Source organism: Dermochelys coriacea, chromosome 2, assembly GCF_009764565.3.
Source record: "Dermochelys coriacea isolate rDerCor1 chromosome 2, rDerCor1.pri.v4, whole genome shotgun sequence".
Classification (NCBI taxonomy): domain Eukaryota; kingdom Metazoa; phylum Chordata; order Testudines; family Dermochelyidae; genus Dermochelys; species Dermochelys coriacea.
In genome coordinates this window covers 12,736,568-12,759,731 of record NC_050069.1, presented here as the reverse complement: position 1 = coordinate 12,759,731, position 23,164 = coordinate 12,736,568, and the positions used below count along the sequence as shown (strand labels likewise).

Below are 23,164 nucleotides of genomic sequence, written 5' to 3'. Positions count from 1 at the left end.
TCTGCTGAGCCTTTGCCTTCTCCATCTCCAGTGCATGCTTCCTCTCTTTTTTCTTTCTCCTCCAGTTCTTTTTCCCTTGCCTCCGTAGCTCTCCTGTGGACAGCCTCTTTGGCTTTTTCTGCCTTGGGTTCTGTCATCTTAGCCTCTCTATTTTTAACTAACTTTACATTCGAGAGTTAAAAAAAAAAACTTGGCTTGTAAAAGTTTGCTGTGCTGTAATACGATACCTATGTTCTCTGATAGTGATTGCCAGCCTACAGAAAAATCCTTTAAAAAAACCTGTGTCTCCAGGCAAATAGACAGAAAAACCCTCTAGTTCCTCTTAGCTTAAAAAAAATTTTTTTTTGAATTTCCCTGCAGGAGGTTAATTACCCTACCTTGAGGTAGAGAAAAATCCAGCTCAAAAAAGACAAATCAACCACTTTATTATGCTTGCTGCTGTCCCCCAGGCAGAGAGACAGAATTTACAGCTGCAATCCTCTTTTACAAAACCTTTTAAATGATCTCAAAATGATCTAAAAAAAAAATCTCAAAATGATCCCATCGCTCTGCTACCATGTCAAGGTTTCTTCCCCACTCTGAACTCTGGGGTACAGATCTGGAGACCTGCATGAAAAACCCCCTAAGCTTATTCTTACCAGCTTAGGTTAAAAACTTCCTCAAGGTACAAACTTTGCCTTGTCCTTGAACCGTAGGCTGCCACCACCAAGCATGTTAAACAAAGAAAAGGGAAAGAGCCCACTTGGAGACATCTTCCCCCAAAAATATCCCCCCAAGCCCTACACCCCCTTTCCTGGGGAAGGCTTGATAAAAATCCTCACCAATTTGCATAGGTGAACACAGACCCAAACCCTTGGATCTTAACAACAATGAAAAAGCAATCAGGATCTTAAAAGAAGAATTTTAATTAAAGAAAAGTAAAAGAATCACCTCTGTAAAATCAGGATGGTAAATACCTTACAGGGTATTTAGATTCAAAACATAGAGAATCCCTTTAGGCAAAACCTTAAGTTACAAAAAGACACAAAAACAGGAATATACATTCCATTCAGCACAACCTATTTTACCAGCCATTTAACAAAAGGAAATCTAATGCATTTCTAGCTAGATTACTTCCTAACTTAACAGAAGTTCTGAGGAGTTATGAAGAGCATTCCTGATCTGTTCCCGGCAAAAGCATCACACAGACAGACAGAACCTTTGTTTCCATCCCTGCCCCCCCGCCCCGTTTTGAAAGTAACTTGTCTCCTCATTGGTCATTTTGGTCAGGTGCCAGCGAGGTTATCCTAGCTTCTTAACCGTTTACAGGTGAAAGGGTGTTGCCTCTGGCCAGGAGGGATTTTATAGTTCTGTATACAGAAAGGTGGTTACCCTTCCCATTATATTTATGATAATTGTGTTCAGCCTGTGTGTTCCCTGTTTACAGTTATTTAATGTTACAGCTAACTGCTTCCAAAACCCATCCTCTATGCAATGAAAACAATAAGCAACATTCCAGACTAAATCTGGTCCAAGCTTGTTATGCCCTGTCAAAGTTGCACCTACAAATAAAAGTCTGTCTAGGGCTCCCATCACCAGTATCTGGGTGCCTCACAAACTTTAATGTATTTAGTCCTTTTCTGTATGTATTTAATGTATTACAACACCCCTGGGAGGTAGGGCAGTGCTATTATCTATGTCACAGATGGGGAATGGATGTACAAAGAGGCAAAGTGGATTGTTAATGGTCACACACAAGGTCTGTGGCATAGCCAAGAATCAAACCCAAGTTTCCTCAAGTCTGAGGCTAGTGGCCTAATAACAGAACCTTCCTGCCTCTCCTTCCTGGTAACTCACACTTGTGAAAATCAGATGACTATACAACCTCTGTGTCAAATTTGCTTTATTAAACAAAAAAACCCAACATTCTAACAATAATCCGTTCTCCGACTCACAGAAAAGAAAGGATTCAGAGTTGAGGACAAAACTTTTTGTCACCCCTTTGTCTCTACATTGTGCAGCCCTACTGCTGTAACAGGCACAATTTCTGTGGTGCTGTTTGGAGCTCCCCGTAATATTTAGCTAGTACTTGGGAATCTGTATTCTAGCTTTTGTGTTTTAAATCAAATATTAATATGTCTATTCTGAGAGTCAGGACCTCACTGTGGTAGGCGCTGTACATATATGTGCACACACACACATACACATATATATATATCAAGAGTTCTTGTCCACAAAAAGAGCTTACACACTGTACAGTTATTTAATGGTGGAATGCAATTGGTAGGTTCCCCCTTCAACATTAATTAAGGGGGAAAAATCAACATTTCTCAGAGGTCATGTGATGGTGACCCATATTGTACAGGGGTGTATAGTTAACGTATGGGACTGGTCATGAGGATTCCTGGATTCACATATCAGTGGCACTGCCACTAATTTGTTTATTGGTCTCAAGCAAGTCACTTAACTGCTCTGTGCCTCAGTTTACCCATGTGCAAAATGGAACAGCAATAGAGACTTGCATTTATATTGTAACTTCAGGTCTTGCTGACATTCACATTCTGGAATTTTGAAGGTATTCAGGCTTCAAATATCGCAAGTAACAGCACTGAGGACATGATCTCAAAATCCAATGAAATCAGTGGAAACAATCCCATGGACTTCAACGGATTTTGGATCAGGCCCTCAGAAAACCAAAGAAGCCTGCAGGAATTACAAAATACCATGGTTATCCCTAAAGGGGCATATTCTGCCTTTTGGTGTTTGCAAGGAAGTCCCACCAAAGTAGAACGAATATTCTGGCCAAGAATCCCCGTAGAGGTTGATCAAAATGGCGACTCAAGACACAGTGTAGCCCTATAGATTAACTAACTTACCACCTATAATTCAAAAAGCTCTAAATGATGAAACATCCATGCACAGAAAAGGGTGGAACTCTCCTCTCGAACGCACAGTGACTCCGGACTACTGGCATTATGCCTTTCATGGGACTGCCAATGGGAATTAAGAGTTAAGAAATGGTGAAGCTGGGGGAAAAGCACACATACCCTGATTCCCAGTGCTGTGTATCAGCCACAAGATCATCCTGCCCCCCCGCTTTACTGTCCCGATTTACGTCCTGTCCCTCCAAGCCACTTGCTTCCCCATCTCCTCTTTCTTCTCTGCCTATGCCTCTTTGCCCACCAACTCTTTTCCTACGCAATGTCTCCTGTTCTTCCCCAATGCACTGGACTTAGGTTTAAGTTCTGGGACCAGCCCTAGGAACAAACCTTTTGTCCCTTCCGATTCTTTTTTTAAAGCACGTGAGAATTCCCTTCATATCCTTCCTGTCAGCTGGACATAAAACCAGAGCTTCCTGCAAAGGGGATGTCAGACATACAGTAGGATGAGATTATTAGCCCGTTTGCAAGAAAAGCCGAAGCATTTATGCTAAAATGTCAAATGAAGAAACATTTCAAAATGGAAAGGACATAGTGGCAGCCAGGGCAGATCACCAGAGAATTCCTAGGAGATCAATATAACCATTCCACAAAATGGGGCTCAGCTCCACTGCACATCTGTCAGTAATGCTCAGAATGTTGGGGGTTTGAGTCCCACATCAAAACATGAGTCTGGGTTATCTTTTCTTTTTTATGAGTGACAGGGGGTACTCAAATTCTGCAGAACTGGAGGTGAGGGGTAGTACCTGGAGATGGTGGCCTACCATCACTGGGGCATTGCTTCCTCCGTCCCTGGACTCCAGGACAATTCTGCCATGGAGATTTGGATCTGTGGCTTCAGGGACAGGTGCTATCAAAATTCACTTCCTCCCATCCTCCCTATTGACCCTACAAGGATCTCCCACCTAAGTTCACACTAATGTTAAGTTAATGTTGCCCAAAGCAATAAATCTGTCTCCCTGAACCAAGCATTGACCTCCAAATATCCTGCTTCACAGCAAGAAGAAATAAATTCCCATACAGATTTGAAGTACGCGGACCAAACACAAGTCTCTTGACCACTATTAGTTTGTGAACATGAGCTAAGCTCAAACATTGGCTGACAGAGGCTTTTCCAGCATGAGCTGAACATTTCACATTGCTCTAGTCCTGGTTCTTGGCTTCTAGTCCTGGTTTTGTCTTGGACTCACTTTGTGGCTTAATTTCTCTGTGCCTCAGTTCATTCCTCTGTGAAATGGGGATGATGAAATTAACTTTCTCACAAGGATGTTGTTGTGAGGCTTAGCAACTTAACATTTGCAGATCCTACTGAGATCTGCAGATGGAAGGTGGTCCATGGAAACTCCATGTCCTGCAGTTTGTTGTGATTACTCATCACACACTAGGCTTGTTTTTGTATCACTCTGAACTTTTAGCCCCTTTCATAGATTCATTAATTTCTATCCTTTTGTACTTCTTCTGCACATAGAAATATGTCTCTCTCCCTCTCCCACCCACTTACATACCAGAAGATTATTTCCAGTTTTTGGGACATTGGCACAATGATATCTCAGTCTGCAGAAGAGAAGAATGAGGGGGGATTTGATAGCTGCTTTCAACTACCTGAAAGGGGGTTCCAAAGAGGATGGATCTAGACTGTTCTCAGTGGTAGCAGATGACAGAACAAGGAGTAATGCTCTCAAGTTGCAGTGAGGGAGGTTTAGGTTGGATAGTAGGAAAAACTTTTTTACTAGGAGGGTGGTGAAGCATTTGAATGTGTTACCTTGGGAGGTGGTGGAATCTCCTTCCTTTGAGGTTTTTAAGGTCAGGCTTGACAAAGCCCTGGCTGGGATGATTTAGTCGGGGATTAGTCCTGCTTTGAGCAGGGGGTTGGACTAGATGACCTCCTGAGGTCCCTTCCAACCCTGATATTCTATGATTCTGTGATATAGCATTCCACAATAACAGGGAGACATTATATCTGTGAGCTCTACACCAGCTGAAAACATTGATGATAAATTCCTACTGAGGAAGTAGCAGGCTGAAAACACCCAACTTCCCACACAGGATGGGAAAGGACGTGAGGCAGAAAAGGGAGGCATCTGATACATCTTGCACTGTTCAGAGCCAGCTAGACCCAACACGGAACTCTATTTCATGGGCATATAGGAAGTCACCTGATGCTTTCATCTGCAGGCAGAAATTAATGCTCGGCTAGGTACATTCCAAAGCATCCCCCTTCCCCACTTCATCCTCACTCCCGGCTTAGAAACACCACCACTATCACAGCCCTCCAGCACCTCCCATACCCTAAGTGCTGCTGAAATATATCTACACCGCAAATTAAGGTGTGACTGTAGCACTGATAGATATATCCAGGGTATCTTTCATCTAGCTAGCGTAGATAATAGCATTAGTGAAGAAGTGGGGGAATGGACTTCAGCACATATAACCCTAGTACATACCCAGCGTTCCTGGTGGGTTTGAACCTGGGCAGCCAGCCCACATTGAAGCCTGTGCCGGGTCGTTACCACACAAACTAGATTGTAGCCTACCTGCACTGCAATCACACCTTAATCGGTGGTGTCAATGTATCCATAGCCTCATGCAGCACACTCTACCCCAAACCAGCCATGGTTTCTTGCAGTGACCCAAATCCCACAAAGGACTGTGGCACTGAAGTTGTGACAGAAACTGTGGCTTGTTTGCAGGTCCAAGATGGAACAGGTTTGAGAGCTGCTGCCTCAGGCTTTTCAACAGCATGTTAGTAATTACTGGCTGGTTCCTGGAGAGGATTTTTTTTTTCTGCACAGTCTTATCCTCCCAAGTTTGGACACTATACAGGAGCTAAGATGATATTTAAACAGTTTCCTTTATGATATTAGACATATCCACAAATCTCCCACAGTGAAAGTAGTCTGTGGTTTTAATTACACGATCACTCTCACAGATTAAAATTATTACTGAAACTCATTACATAGCACCTAGCCGAGCTGCTTAAGTCAAACATTTTGCTCCCAGCGGATCCACTGTATTAGTTATCTCCTAAAGGTGAGCCAGTCGCAAAACATTTGAGTTCGAAAATTCTCTGCACTACTACGGTAAGGTTCACAAACACTTTTCATACTGTAATTAGGCAACACAATACCCTTATAATACAGGTATAATCAACCCAATTATACACAGGGGACACTGGGACAGAGAGAGCCTGATTTGCCCAAATTCATACAGTGAGTCCATAGCAGAGATGGGACTAGAACCCAAGATTCCATATCCACATACCTTTCCTGATGTTTTCAAAATGTTCCTGATGTGCTTTCTCTGTAGATAATGCTGCTCCCCATTAAAAAATATATATATATTTTCATACACTTGGATTCTAAGCTCTGTGGGGCAGGGACCATATTTCCCTGATGAGGGTCTCCATGTGCTACCACAAATACCATAACACAAATAAATTAATAACAACACAGCACAAATAAATTAATAAATAATAATAATATAGCAAGAATGGTTTTGCTAATGTGGTAACCTGGCAAAAATGGTTGGATAAACTATTTAATACCTGCACCACATTTGCAAAGTAAACCGACGTATGGTCTAGTAACCCTCAGTGTCTGATCCACAGAGGCTAAGAGTCTGTCACAGAACCAGCTGGAAAGCCTCTTTCTTTAGCTCAAGCCATAACAGCTTGTGCTTTCATCTCTGGAAATCCTCAATTCAACCCCCTGTGTGTTGGCCAAGATGGTGGCCATCACATGAGCAAACTAAATTTTTTAGCCAAAATAAATGAAATGCCAATCACTTCTGGGCCTTTTCTACAGTATGATGTCAATGTCTAAAGAAGATTAGAAGGACCTTTCTGCATAACAAACACAAAATTCAGTGAAGTTACTTTACACTCAAACAGAGTTATACTTTTCACTAAATTGAATATGTGTATATAAAAATCCATGAAATCCCGCTGCTATTTCTCCCACTGGAGCAAGAGAAGTTTCTTTCATCTTATGGTCAATTGATATTTTTACTGCACAAATACTTTTGCTTCTGTTTTTAGACTAGCTCATAATTTTACTAGTGTATGATCCCTTTCAGATACTAATTCTTACTGGATTTTTTTTTAATCTCTATAACATTTTTCAGTTCTCTGCTTTCCTTTGTAATGTGTATTGCTTTTGTTTCTTTGTTCCTGGTACTGTGTTCACAGCATTATATAAAGAAGCCATTGTGAATTGGATCTCTCAAAGTTAGAGTGTATAATGCTACTGTAAAAAGTCATAGCTTGTAGTAGTTGGAGAATGACCTTGTCACTTTCTCTTTTGTCACTGAATGCCATAATGAGTTAGTCTACTGAGCCACTCACTAGCTGAATTTACCTCATATAGGCAGTCTGTGGCTTCAGAAAGATTAATATCTCACAGTGGAGGGTGCAGTGGTAGCATATATTTAACATAAGGTTTCAGCTCAATTTGTTTTCACTTACTGGGAGTCTAAACAATGGAATTGCCACACTAGAAAGTGGCTGGTTTTCCCCTTACTTCTAAATGTTGGACTTCCATGATTTTGAACTTCACTTGTCTGTACTGAGCATGTGCTCTTGTCCTCTTTGATAGTGATGTGGTAGTAACAATCAGCGGTGTTGACAACACTGCTCTTTAATTCATCAAGCCAAATTTAGAAGCAATGTGTAAAGTGATGGGAATTATTTGTACTGCAGTAGCGCCTATGAACATATGTCATGGACCAGAGCCCCACTGTGATAGGTATTGGACAAATATGTAACAAAACAACAGCACCTGCCCCAAAGAGTTTAGAGTCTGGACCCCTTGGGCCTGGTTCTCCATTGCAATGTTCCTCATATAATTATTCACACCTGTACAAAGAGTGTACAAAATGCTCCCATTCTGAATTGACAGCACTTGACAGCCACTGTGCACAGGTTGAAAAGGAGTACTTGTGGCACCTTAGAGACTAACAAATTTATTAGAGCATAAGCTTTCGTGAGCTACAGCTCACTTCATCGGATGCATTTGGTGGAAAAAACAGAGGGGAGATTTATATACACACACAGAGAACATGAAACAATGGGTTTATCATACACACTGTAAGGAGAGTGATCACTTAAGATAAGCCATCACCAGCAGCGGGGGGGGGGGGGAGTGCAAATGCATCCGATGAAGTGAGCTGTAGCTCACGAAAGCTTATGCTCTAATAAATTTGTTAGTCTCTAAGGTGCCACAAGTACTCCTTTTCTTTTTGCGAATACAGACTAACACGGTTGCTACTCTGAAACCTGTGCACAGGTTGTGACACTAGCTGCATGGGAATGAAAAATCAGACCACTTTGTGATAAATTAAACTTACTTGTACCCAACTTATCACTGTATAGAGGAGTTTCCAGGAAAGCAGATGTAATTTATAACTGAAGCCCCAATTCTCTGCTGGTGTACCTTGGTGCCAGAGTCAGGAGTCAGAAGAATGTTTATAAGGGTGTAAATTAAAATAGCTCCCAACCTACTTAGAATCACACCTTGTTCCAGCTCCTTAGCATGTTACACTAACTCAGGGCATGATGCTGCTCATACTTAAACCAATTTCCCACTGTTTTAATTCTGCTGATTTCAGTGCAGCTACTCCTGGTTTATGCCAGTGAGAGAACAGGGCTAGACCCATAACTTGTTCTGATGTGTAAGTCTAACTGCAAGAGTCTATTCTGGTGCAAGGTCAAACGGATGCCACCATGCACATCATTTCTGAATTTGGTCCAGCATATCAGATGAGAGCTTTGAAACCAGGGTGAAATCAAGGTCCGAAAGTGAAATCCCAATTCAGCAAAGCATTTAAGCAGTAGTTAAACTGTAGCATGAACAGGCCTATTAAAGCCAATGGAACTATTCCTGTGCTTAGTGGTAAGGAGGTGCTTAAGAGCTTTGCTGGATCGGGGCCTAAATAAGGAAGCAGAAGAAGAGAGATTGAAAAGCATCTTGGTAGCTGGTTCAAGGCTATATTCTAGGCTCTTCACATCTTTTTTAGGGTGGTCATGGTGAGTCAAGCCTTGTCCTTTCTGATTTTCTTGGCATCACTGAACATAAGGGAGAATAGATGGAAGACAGGGCAATTTAAGCCATTAGAGAATGGGTAAGACATCAGCTGCATAAGTCTTGTCCCTCTCATTACAACTAGTATAAAGCAAGAGATCTTCCATTTCTCTCTAGTGGCAAAGAGGTATTCTTAGGAGTGGTCCATCCCCATCTTTGAAAGGGCAATGCAAACATCTCTCTCCTAGTTGGTTTAACAATTTACTACTGGATATTGTTCTAAAAAAATACGCTCTAGTAAGTTCAAACACAAGTCACTGGGCTTCATGCAGGAATAACTGGGTGAAATTCTATAGCTTGTAGTATGGAGGCTGTCAGACAAGATGATGATAATGGTCTCTTCTGCCCTTTAAAACAATAATCATACAAACAAATCTACCAAGACATTCTTCTTCCATCATGGCATCAATTCCTTAGTTGGGACATGTTATTTTCTACTGACTTAAGATTTTGTGTCACTTGCAATATGATGACCTCTCTGTCAAGTCGGGCCTTATTTATCTTGTTTTAGATATTATTTATAGATCACAAAGTTCATAAAATAAGAGATGCATTATTTAAAAAGACTCCTTTGGAGAAGTAGTATTATTTTACAGATGAGACCAAGGTGACATGACTTGCCCAAAGTCACACAGCAAGTCCAGGATATAGCTATCCTGATGCCTTGTTCTCCACTTCAGCCACAAGATTCACTTTCATAAAGCCCCGCTAGTGTTACCCATGTGGAGTTACAGTACTGGAACTGTAGCATTAGCAGATGCTTCTTGATGTCTTTGAATCCTCATATGTAGCCTTGAACACATGGAAGTTCTCTCATCTTTCTAATTTAGGGCCACATTTAATATATAATCATAGAGTTGTAAGCCACTGATCACTGCCAAATGGACCAGAGAACTGCTGATAATATAGAAGGACGAAACTGAAATTACTGGTAGGTCAGAGCTTAAGAACATCCATATTTCTTAAACTGTTCTTTATTCATCTAAGGAGTTTAGAGTAGTAGCGCAGATCTTTATGGTTACAACAGTTTTAGGCTTAAATAAATAAATGAATAAACTGAGACAGAGTTACACAATTTCATTTTCAATGAATAAATCACATCATAATTCTGAAAAATGAATTTTTTTTACATCATTACACTTTCACTCAAGTGCTTCTCAGGGCAGCTGTTCAAGTATCAACGGGATAGTTTTCACTGAAATCACTGGGGCCAGTTATGTACAGCAGTTAAACAAGCTTTTCCTGTTAGTGCTAGAACAAGGTAAAAAATACAAATATATATTTCACAGTAGAGTCTTCTTTTTACTCTAAGCAAAGTGTTAAGTAAATTATACAATCTAACAAGAGCCATGGATTATCTGTGGGAACGACATACAGATTTGCACTGAAGCACTGGAATAGGTTTCCTAAGGTGGTTGTGGAATCCCTGTCACTGGAGGGATTTTTAAGAGCAGGTTATACAAAGACCTGTCAGGGATGGTCTAGGTATATACTTGGTCCTGCTTCAGCAGGGGGTGAGGGTGGGATGGACCAGATGACCCATTCAACTCACTTCCATTCCTACATTTCTATTTTCTATGGTTTATTATCCCTGTTGACTTTCACCCTGTCTTTATTACTTACTTATTTTACATTAGTGTATAGAACCTCAACTGAGACTGAGGCCCATTGTACCAGGCCCTCTACCAACATAGCCTCTTGCCCTAAATGGTGAAGATAGCCAAAATGTCAGAGAAAAGAAGTATTATCACATTTCACAGATCTGAGACAGAGAGATCAAGGGGCTCGCTGAGAGTCCTACTGAAAGTCATTGGAAGAGACAGGATTTGAATCACTAGCATCCATGGTTGAGGGTGATCCAAGATGACCACACAGAACATAGTGAGACAGCAAGTTACGGATTCACTAGGGATATTTTCATGTGATAAGCACTGCTCAGGTTATATATATTTATTAAAATTAAAATGTAAAAGCCATCGAAGATACTCTCATCTATTCTCTACTCCAATGGTATACCATTATCCAGAATCACCATGTGCAGTGTATACTTGTATACACATTACAAAAAGATGGTCCCTGCTCCAAAAAACCTACAATCTGTCCAAGCCATTTTAGAATACAATCCATAATCAAGTGAAGAATAATGTGATTTTCTCAATAAGCCATTGTGTTCTAACTGCATATGTGAAATGAATCATCTATCTGCATTCCAACCAATCATGGAAATCCATTAAAAGGCCTTGTATATATATTTTAGTAGCCAGGTCATTCATACAAAATATAATGGTCTATGGAATTTTAGTCATTTTCAGCCTATAATCAGTATAATGACCTTAAGACAAGGAATTTCTTGGGGATTAATTACTAGCTTGGGATAATTACCCCTGGCTACAGAATCAAATCAGGTTTCAGAGTAGCAGCTGTGTTAGTCTGTATCCGCAAAAAGAAAAGGAGGACTTGTGGCACCTTAGAGACTAACAAATTTATTTGAGCATAAGCTTTCGTGAGCTGCAGCTTATTTCAAATCACTATCCCCCACCAGTCACTAATCCCTAGGAAATACCCTGGGCTCCAAAATCATTAGTGTTTAATTCCATTACTTTTTCTAAAGTTGAAGTGGACTCAAATCCAAAACAAGAGTCTTAAAAATATATAAGTAATGAAACAGTTTGTGAGTTATTAAAAATGTTTGAGGCTCAGAATACCTTTTATGTTCTTTCATATGTATGGAAGAATGGACTTTATCAGAGAGGGTATCTGGTTATAGCACAGGATTAATATACAATAATGCAGTGTGTTAAATACCTAAGCATTAGGATAAAACACCAACACCCTTTAATACTCATAATTATTCCCCCTAATCACTCAAACACTCAAGCAGCAACTGGATGATGTACTGCTCAATAATGGCAATATTATTTTAAGAAAGTACTCATTAAAGTGTATTTTAAGTAGGGCTTGGTGGAACCTGGAATTTCCGCTCTGCCCACGAGGCACGCAAACTGGTACGAAACCTGCCTAGTTTCCATCAGAAAATTGTATACAATTGATATGTTCTGACAAATCAGAAATTTTCCAACAGGATGTTTTTGAAATGAAAAATGCGGATCAGCTCTAATTTTAAGTGTAAATATGATGGTATCTTTGGACATGTGAATCCAGATTTTGTACCTAAATAAGTAGCTTGAGACCCCAAGCTTCTGCTGAAGTCCCATGAGTCTGATACATGTTTGCAGATCTGGGCTTTTTATAACCAGGGCTTTTTGTAACCAGGGTTTGCTTCTTGGAAAAATGGAAAGGAAGGTTTTTGTGGGTAATCTGTACTATATTTAAGAATTTGCTTAATAAATAAGAGAACTTTGCATGGCTGCTGCATGTGTTTTCAGTCAAATGTTCATTTGCTGTAAGTTCAACAGTGACCAAATTTACAAAAAACACCATCACCAGAGGGGAGCTGAACACATAGAATGACACACCCAGAGAAGAACCCTGGAGAGACATGAGGGTGGCCAATGGTAAGCAACATATGAATATACCAAAATGAAGAATATTTTCAATTTTGGATACAGTATATCATTTTTAAAAATAACTGCATAGACCTTCCTGGATGCCTATAATCCACTCTTTGCTTTATGGACCACAAACCCTTTCGGGAATGTCTATGACAATATGAATATTGCTAATTTCAGAGGGATAAAACATTAGGAGAGTGGTCCAATCGTAAATATTTAAATTAAACAATTCACTTTTGACATCGTTTGTTTTTTCGAGGAAAAAGTTAGAAACAAAATGAAAATGTTGAATTGCAAGACGACTGGGGCAACATTCAGAAAGGTGACTTAGGCATTATAATGCCTGACTCCGAGGCACCCTACCAAGAGAGACCCCTATTCAAACCCCTATTCTGCCTCGTTTGGAGCAGGGACTGAAGCCCAGTCTCCCACAGCCCAGGAAGATGCTTTAACCACTAGGATAATCTGTGTGTGTATGTTCCCCCTCTATCCTATGAAGTTGTTCCACTTTCTATAAAATGCTTAAATACTCATTGTGACAGAGATATAGATTGACTCTATAGCCCACTGATTAGGGCACTTAGCTGGGATACAGGTCAGTTTCATGGAATCATAGAATAATCGAATATCAGGGTTGGAAGCGACCTCAGGAGGTCATCTAGTGCAACCCCCTGCTCAAAGCAGGACCAATCCACAACTAAATCATCCCAGCCAGGGCTTTGTCAAGCCTGACCTTAAGAACCACAAAAGAAGGAGATTCCACCACCTCCCAAGGTAATGCATTCAAGTGCTTCACCACCTTCCTAGTGAAAAAGTTTTTCCTAATATCCAACCTAAACCTCCCACACTGCAACTTGAGACCATTACTCCTTGTTCTGTCATCTCCTACCACTGAGAACAGTCTAGATCATACTCCTTGGAACCCCTTTTCCAGTCGTTGAAAGCAGCTATCAAATCCCTCCTCATTCTTCTCTTCCGCAGACTAAACAATCCCAGTTCCCTCAGCCTCTCCTCATCCTAAGTCATGTGTTCCAGTCCCCTAATCGTTTTTTTTGCCTTCTGCTGGACATTTTCCAATTTTTTCACATCCTTCTTGTAGTGTGGGGCCCAAAACTGGACACAGTACTCTAGATGAGGCCTCACCAATGTCGAATAGAGGGGAACAATCATGTCCCTCAATCTGCTGGCAATGCCCCTACTTATACAGCCCAAAATGCCATTGGCCTTCTTGGCAAAAAGGGCACACTGTTGATTCATATCCAGCTTCTCGTCCCCACTGTAATCCCTAGGTCCTTTTCTGCAGAACTCCTGCCGAGCCATTCAGTTCCTAGTCTGTAGCGGTGCACGGGATTCTTCCGTCCTAAAAGCAGGACTCTGCACTTGTCTTTGTTGAACCTCATCAGATTTTTTTGGCCCAATCCTCTAACTTGTCTAGGGCCCTCTGTATCCTATCCCTACCCTCCAGCATATCTACCATGCCTCCCAGTTTAGTGTCATCTGCAAACTTGCTGAGGGTACAATCCACGCCATCCTCCAGATCATTAATGAAGATATTGAACAAAAACGGCCCCAGGACCTACCCTTGGGGCACTCCGCTTGATACCAGCTGCCAACTAGACATGGAGCCATTGATCACTACCCATTGAGCCCGATGATCTAGTCAGCTTTCTATCCACCTTATAGTCCATTCATCAAGCCCATACTTCTTTAACTTGCTGGCAAGAATACCGTGGGAGACCATGTCAAAAGCTTTGCTAAAGTCAAGGAATAACACACCCACTGCTTTCCCCTCATCCACAGAGCCAATTATCTCATCTTAGAAGGCAATTAGATTAGTCAGGCATGACTTGCCCTTGGTGAATCTATGCTGACTGTTCCTGACCACTTTCCTCTCCTCTAAGTGCTTCAGAATTGATTCCTTGAGGACCTGCTCCATGATTTTTCCAGGGACTGAGGTGAGGCTGACTGACCTGTAGTTCCCCGGATCCTCCTCCTTCCCTTTTTTAAAGAAGGGCACTACATTAGCCTTTTTCCAGTCATCCGGGACCTCCCTCGATTCCATGAGTTTTCAAAAATAATGGCCAGTGGCTCTGCAATCACATCCGCCTACTCCTTTTGCACTCTTGGATGCAGCGCATCCAGCCCCATGGACTTGTGCTTGTCCAGCTTTTCTAAATAGTCCCAAACCACTTCTTTCTCCACAGAGGGAGCTCACCTGCTCCCCGTGCTGTGCTGCCCAGTGAGGTAGTCTGGAAGCTGACCTTGTTCATGAAGACAGAAGCAAAAAAAGCATTGAGTACATTAGCTTTTTTCATATCCTCTGTCACTAGGTTGCCTCCCTCATTCAGTAAGGGGCTCACACTTTCCTTGACTTTCTTCTTGTTGCTAACATACCTGAAGAAACCCTTCTTGTTACTCTAAACATCTCTTGCTAGCTGCAACTCCAAGTGTGATTTGGCCTTCCTGATTTCACTCCTGCATGCCTGAGTAATATTTTTGTACTCCTCCCTGGTCATTTGTCCAATCTTCCACTTCCTGTAAGCTTCTTTTTTGTGTTTGAGATCAGCAAGGATTTCACTGTTAAGCCAAGCTGGTCACCTGCCATATTTACTATTCAAGCTCCTGATCCAGTGAATATTTATTTATATAGAGTGGAGAAGCTCCAATAGGAGCAATTGAGACATACACAGTAACCTGGTGGTTAGGGCGCTCACCTGAGATGTAGGAGATCTGGGTTCAAATCCCTCCCCACAATCAGCAGAGCTGAGGATTAAAACCTTTACCTCCCAGGTCAACAGCCTAGCTATCAGTTATTCTGGGAACATATGCACAGCCACCTTCCTGATCTACTTGCCCTGGTTGTCTTTTGTGCAGGACCCAAACCAGTAGATGTGCTCAGAGCACTCTTACTGCATCAGGCCCTGTGGGTAATATGTGGGGGAAGCAAACTGGGGCTTAGACATGTGAGCATCTCATTAGCTGTGGGGCGGCATCAGCAGTTAGCTGACTTTACTAGATTCCAAGACTAGAAAGGACCATTATGATCATCTCGTCTGACCTCCTCTATAACACAGGCCATAGAACCAACCCAAAAGAATTCCTAGAGCAGATCTTTTAGAAATAAAAATCCAATCTTGATTTAAAATTGCTACTCTTGGAGACTCCAGCATGGCCCTTGGTAACTGCACAAACAGTACTATGTTAACGCACACTAGGGAACTTTTAGTTCCTAACAGCACGGTCCACACAGGCCAGTTAGCATGCAACATGCTGGTGTGGACTAGAATTTACACCCTACTTGTGCAGACTAAAGCACACTGTAGAGATCTCTTATTATATCCAGGAAAATTTTGGCGCTAGGGTTAGGAGGCAGCTGAACGCTGGTTTTGAGAATGTCAGTGGTGCCTGAATATTGGACTCACTCACTCACTCGTTAACTGCTTATGTACCTTTGTTAATCTAGCCCTAGATACCCAATATGCAGAGCTGGCAAAAAACTAAACTAAATTAAACTAATCAAAAACATTTCCCCACCAAAAAACTTGAAAAAGAAATGTCTTCATCTGAACTATTTTGTAAAGTTCTACATGAAATTTGTTTCATTTCACATCTCAAGTTTCAGTTTAGTTTTTAATTTTTAGTTGGACTTTTATCCCTCCTCTTCCCCTCCCCTGTTTTACTATTTCTTTAAAAGGGTGAGGAGTGTAGAAAAGGAAGAGAAAAAAAACCCTCAACATCCAGAAACCCCTTTCAGTTTTTGAAACACCAAAATTAAGAGTTTCAAAATGAAATTAAAAGGAAGTTTCTGATATGGACATTTTTATTGAGATATTACAATTTTTGTCCAATTTTTTAATGAAGATGTTTTCTTTTCTTTTTTTTTTGAGGGGGTAAATAATGTTGTTTTTTCTATCAGCTCTGCCTATGAGTGATCTAGCCCATGCACATGCCTGGATAATATTGTCCTCTATACTACGATTTTTAGTGTTTTTGCAGCACACCACTCAGTGTGTGTTACACCATCTCCTCTATGCCTGCTCCACAGAGGATACATGCTTGCTACTGCTGCCAGCCAGAGAACCTAGCCCATTGGGAGCTCAAGATGTATAAGTTCATGCCCTCCTTAGCTCTGGAGTTCCTGGATCTAACTGCCATTGATGACCAAGATGACCGTCTTTACACTATGTTCAGTCTAAACTTAGAAGTCCAAGGCATTGGAGTGACATTCTGGCCTCACTGAAATCAATGACAAAACTCCCAATGACTTCAATAGGACCAAGATTTCACCCAGGTCTTACAGTACTTTTCTTAGCAGACAATTCCACCTCACCATTGGTTTCCCCATCCCGCATTTCTCATGCACCCAAGACTAATGGGAATTTGGGATGCATACGGAATACCGAACCAAATTCTGTAACTTTTCCCTGATATTTGTCTTAAAAAGTTTCCTCTTCTTAATGTCACCTATTTCCTTGTAGGCATACCCCCTCACACCACAATAAATAATTCCTGTTACTGCTTGGGACAATTATGCAGCATGTCAAAGTGTCAGGTTCTACATATGATACAGATGTGAATAAAGTTTACTGGTGACTTGTCATATAGGATTCTAACCCTGGTCAGTCATCATCAATATTACTGAAATTAATTTGCCATTCTCTGATTTTAGACAATGGCATAAAGAGGTCTTTGGGGTCTGGCATAAGCTATCCATTTTTGATTGAATCATGACTATTTCAGGCTCAGATTGCATAGGAAATGCATATATTTTAGTCCAGACATTGAAAAGTGATGAGTTATTTTGGTGCACAACTTGATACCCAATTTCAGGAAATACCCAGCCACTGAAAACATTAATATATTTCAAATACAACCTAGATGGAGTGACTATATGGACCTACTATAAAGTGGGTGCATAACTGGTTGGAAAATTATTCCCAGAAAGTAGTTATCAGTGGTTCACAGTCATGCTGAAGGGCATAACAAGTGGGGTCCTGCAGGGATCAGTTCTGGGTCCTGTTCTGTTCAATATCTTCATCAATGATTTAGATAATGGCATAGAGAGTACACTTATAAAGTTTGCAGATGATATGAAGCTGGGAGAGGTTGCAAGTGCTTTGGAGGATAGGATTCAAATTCAGAATACTCTGGACAAACTGGAGAAATGGCCCAAAGTAAATAGGATGAAATTCAATAAGGACAAATGCAAAGTATTCCACTTAGGAAGGAACAACCAGGTGCACACATACAAAATGGGAAATGACTGCTTAGGAAGGAGTACTGCGGAAAGAGATCTGGGGGTCATAGTGGATCACAAGCTAAATATGAGTCAACAGTGTAACACTGTTGTAAAAAAAAGCAGACATCATTCTGGGATGTATTAGCAGGAGTATTGTAAGTAAGATACAAGAAGTAATTCTTCTGTTCTACTCCACGTTGATTAGGCCTCAACTGGAGTATTGTGTCCAGTTCTGGGTGCCACATTTCAGGAAAGATGTGGACAAATTGGAGAAAGTCCGGATAAGAGCAACAAAAATGATTAAATGTCTAGAAAACATGACCTATGAGGGAAGATTGAAAAAATTGGGTTTGTTTAGTCTGGAAAAGAGACGAGTGAGAGGGGATATGATAACAGTTTTCAAGTACATAAAAGGTTGTTATGAGGAGGAGGGAGAAAAATTGTTCTTCTTAACCTCTGAGGATAGGACAAGAAGCAATGGGCTTAAATTGCAGCCAGGGTGGTTTAGGTTGGACATTAGGAAAAACTTCCTAACTGTCAGAGTGGTTAAACACTGGAATAAATTGACTAGAGAGGTGGTGGAATCTCCATCATTGGGGATTTTTAAGAGCAGGTTGGTCAAACACCTGTCAGGAATGGTCTAGATAATACTTAGTCCTGCCTTGAGTGCAGGGGACTGGACTAAATGACCTCTCGAGGTCCCTTCCAGCTCTGTGATTCTATGATTCTATAAAATTGGGCACCCAAAATCATTAGAGACTTATGAAAATCTTCTAACTGAGAGCAGGACTTACCCCAGATCTTCAAAGCCAAGTAATAATCAAAAGCATAGGTTACAGATCATGCCAAAAACTGCCTTCTAATACTGCAGAATATAAAGTGAGCTGCACAGACTCCTTCTAGAAGACTGTAAAATAATGCAACTGCCCCTCTATAATACACTTTTCTTAATGGAAGGGTATTGACCAAGACCCCTATGCTCCCACATTTCAGCTAAAACTAGCTAAATATTATGTGTACTATGCAAAGAAAATGATTTAGAGATACCATGATTTTTTGAATTAGCATGATCAATAAGTTAGAATTTCCACTCCTCCAGTTTGACATTTGATTAAAGCCACACATTTCTAATCTTAACCTTGCCTTTTGACATCTCCAATTAGCCTAGGAGAACAAATTATATAAAACTGCCTCTCTAACCATACAAGATTCTGTGAAGATGAAAAGCAAGAAATACTATTAATTTCCTTGTGTGAAAGGTCCTAATATAAATGTAGTCTCTTATCTCTGTATTGCTTTATAAACCAGGGTTCATTTTTCAGACATGCTGAAATGTGAGATGATGGAATAGCTGACCTACTTAGCACTAGCTGAAAATGTTCTCTTCACTTTTTTAAACTCTTGACACTTTGTTAAAATAAACAGAATTCAGGGGTTGCTTTAAATAAAAAAGTAATTATTAGGTCTAAGCTTCTTGTGAATAGAGGGTCCCAGAGGTCCTTCTGTATTTGTACAAGTAACTTCTGAAAATAACTGGGATTTAATAACTTAGATGTGCAAACGGGTAGTATAACAGGTGAGTAATGGTGTAGCTAACATAACCATGTATTCCAGATGTATTAAGCATTTGAAAAAGTCCCCAAGTAAAAAATAATACAACACAATTCCTAGAGGTTAAAAGAATTCTAAGGACTTAATCCTATAGACCCTTACTCATGAGAGATGGCCCTACTCAATAAGTAGCCTCACTGGGCTCAACTGATTTTTGCCCTACACCTTGTGTAAACAGAGAGGCCCCTCACCAGTGGAGAAAGGGTTAAAGAGATCCCACAGGGTGGGCTAGCCCCTCCCCACTATACCTGAAGCCTGGAGGGAGAATAAAAGGAGAGAACCTGGTTCAGTTCAGGGCTGGCTGTTGAGGAAGCAGAGCTCTCTCGCTCTCTGTGAAGGGAGCTTTGCTGGTGGAGAAACAGTCAGGTCAGATAGGTCAGCAACTGGGAGAGAAGCAGTGAGACCCAGGAGACAGCAACACTCAACTAAGAAACTGTTTAGAAGACTGGGGATGACGCAGTAGTGGGTTGAGTTTACTTTATTGTTTGGAAACATTTTGGGGCTAGCCCCTTCAGCCCCGACCCACTCCTCAATGGGGTTAAGACTGTAGGAACACCCAGTGAGCACAGGGGACAGAGACTCTCCCCATTTCTCCCCTCAGTGAGTCTTGTAGCCATGTCAGGATGCCAGGAAGGTCCACTTCTGCCACGCCTTTACACTAGATTGATGCCACCTCTGTGTCCTCCCAATTCTGGGACCTCCACAGATTCTTGTGCAATATGGAGAGTCCTGAGGGCCCATCCAAATTGCATCAGCTGCCCCGCTGCTTATGAGCTTCAGCACTGTTCAGAATCTCCATGGTGCTGTGGCAGTCCCATGCCTACCCTACTTCCGCATCCCCATGCCTCTCCTGCACCCAGCTTGAAAGGGGGCCCTCAAAAGACAGCCGTATGGATGTCTTCCACAGTGCCTGGACTAGAGAGATCTTCCCTCAGCAAGATGCAAGGCTTTTAGAGCCCCCTTATGTTGCTCTGGCCCTTTTAGTGTAAAGTCCAGAATGGGCACACAAATCTCTCCAAAGTACTTAAGTCAGTAAAGAAATGCTTTCGCCTTATCTTATGTTTCCCTTTTAAGTCTCTTCTTTTTATGTTGTCCTATTTTTTCTCCCTTTTCTCAAACAAATTTGGGAACATTTTTTGTTCCGGTCCTAAACTCCCAAACTCTGCTTTTCCAGGAACTTGGAATTTCTGATTATCTACCATATCACCCACCATAGCAAGTAATTACTTCTAGTACAGCTCACACCTAGAGTATTTCAGATTTTACATATATGATGCACCCCCGGTAAATATAATGCATATTTACCCAGAACACTCTATTCTCCATGTAAGCATGTATTTATTTTTCAGGTTGGTTTGATAAGTCCTGAAAACAAATTAGAATGTATTCATTCCAAATTAAATGTCTCCCCATTCTATGCTTCAAAAAGAATAAATTTATCTTCACTTAATGGAGGCAGAAATTACCTTTCAAAATGTTATTGAAACTAATGACTGTAATTTTATACAATTCATGGTGCTATTTCTTCTTGCTCTAATGAGCAAAGAAGTGCACATACTTGTGTTGACTGTATTAAGGTTCATGAGAGGATTAGCAACAAAATATTTTCTCCAAAAGTGGAAGAAATGTACAGTTCCTTTACTGAAAACTGCTTTGAGATTCTTAAACAGTAATAAGGTGGGTTTGGTCAAACATTAACTCGTAGTCATTAAAAACATGGGGAAAGAGTTGCCAGTGAAGAAGAAAAGGAGTACTTGTGGCACCTTAGAGACTAACAAATTTATTAGAGCATAAGCTTTCATGAGCTACAGCTCACTTCATCGGATGCATTTGGTGGAAAAAACAGAAGAGAGATTTATATACACACACACAGAGAACATGAAACAATGGGTTTATCATACACACTGTAAGGAGAGTGATCACTTAAGATAAGCCATCACCAGCAGCAGGGGGGGGAAAGGAGGAAAACCTTTCATGGTGACAAGCAAGGTAGGCTAATTCCAGCAGTTAACAAGAATATCAGAGGAACAGTGGGGGGTGGGGTGGGAGGGAGAAATACCATGGGGAAATAGTTTTACTTTGTGTAATGACTCATCCATTCCCAGTCTCTATTCAAGCCTAAGTTAATTGTATCCAGTTTGCAAATTAATTCCAATTCGGCAGTCTCTCGTTGGAGTCTGTTTTTGAAGCTTTTTTGTTGAAGTATAGCCACTCTTAGGTCTGTGATCGAGTGACCAGAGAGATTGAAGTGTTCTCCAACTGGTTTTTGAATGTTATAATTCTTGACGTCTGATTTGTGTCCATTCATTCTTTTACGTAGAGACTGTCCAGTTTGGCCAATGTACATGGCAGAGGGGCATTGCTGGCACATGATGGCATATATCACATTGGTAGATGCGCAGGTGAACGAGCCTCTGATAGTGTGGCTGATGTGATTAGGCCCTATGATGGTATCCCCTGAATAGATATGTGGACAGAGTTGGCAACGGGCTTTGTTGCAAGGATAGGTTCCTGGGTTAGTGGTTCTGTTGTGTGGTGTGTGGTTGCTGGTGAGTATTTGCTTCAGATTGGGGGGCTGTCTGTAAGCAAGGACTGGTCTGTCTCCCAAGATCTGTGAGAGTGATGGCTCGTCCTTCAGGATAGGTTGTAGATCCTTGATGATGCGTTGGAGAGGTTTTAGTTGGGGGCTGAAGGTGATGGCTAGTGGCGTTCTGTTGTTTTCTTTGTTGGGCCTGTCCTGTAGTAGGTGACTTAGAAGTCAACTCTGTCCACATATCTATTCAGGGGATACCATCAAAGCTTCAAAAACAGACTCCAACGAGAGACTGCTGAATTGGAATTAATTTGCAAACTGGATACAATTAACTTAGGCTTGAATAGAGACTGGGAATGGATGAGTCATTACACAAAGTAAAACTATTTCCCCATGGTATTTCTCCCTCCCACCCCACCCCCCACTGTTCCTCTGATATTCTTGTTAACTGCTGGAATTAGCCTACCTTGCTTGTCACCATGAAAGGTTTTCCTCCTTTCCCCCCCCCTGCTGCTGGTGATGGCTTATCTTAAGTGATCAATCTCCTTACAGTTTTCAGAGTAGCAGCCGTGTTAGTCTGTATTCGCCAAAAGAAAAGGAGTACTTGTGGCACCTTAGAGACTAACAAATTTATTAGAGCATAAGCTTTCGTGAGCTACAGCTCACTTCATCGGATGCCTATGCCTATGCAGATGAAGTGAGCTGTAGCTCACGAAAGCTTATGCTCTAATAAATTTGTTAGTCTCTAAGGTGCCACAAGTACTCCTTTTCTTTCTCCTTACAGTGTGTATGATAAACCCATTGTTTCATGTTCTCTGTGTGTGTGTATATAAATCTCTCCTCTGTTTTTTCCACCAAATGCACCCGATGAAGTGAGCTGTAGCTCACGAAAGCTTATGCTCTAATAAATTTGTTAGTCTCTAAGTTGCCACAAGTACTCCTTTTCTTTTTGGGAATACAGACTAACACAGCTGCTACTCTGAAACCAGTGAAGAAGGTTACACATCAGAGGCCTGATTCACCTGTTACTCCTTTGAATCATGCCCTAGATGCAAGGCAGTCACAAACATCAGTGTAACTTGAACTGATTTGAGATTCAGTGGGCATGAAAAAACATCGTTTACATTAGAATGGTGTTCTACAAGGACCAGTTTCAACATTGTTGTAAAGTGGAACAATTCCCATTGGAATAAACAGGAACTGCAACTCTGAAACTGCTGCAGGCATAAATAAATGCAGTAGGGCTCTCCTTTTCTCACCCTCTTATTAGTTCC

At 41.2% G+C, this 23,164-nt stretch overlaps 1 protein-coding gene across 1 annotated transcript in view; it reads right to left on the bottom strand.

The window, feature by feature from the left end:
- Positions 1-23,164, bottom strand: part of FAM135B (family with sequence similarity 135 member B) — a 343,944-nt gene that overhangs the window by 171,257 nt on the left and 149,523 nt on the right. The gene's annotated exons all lie outside the window — the stretch shown is intronic.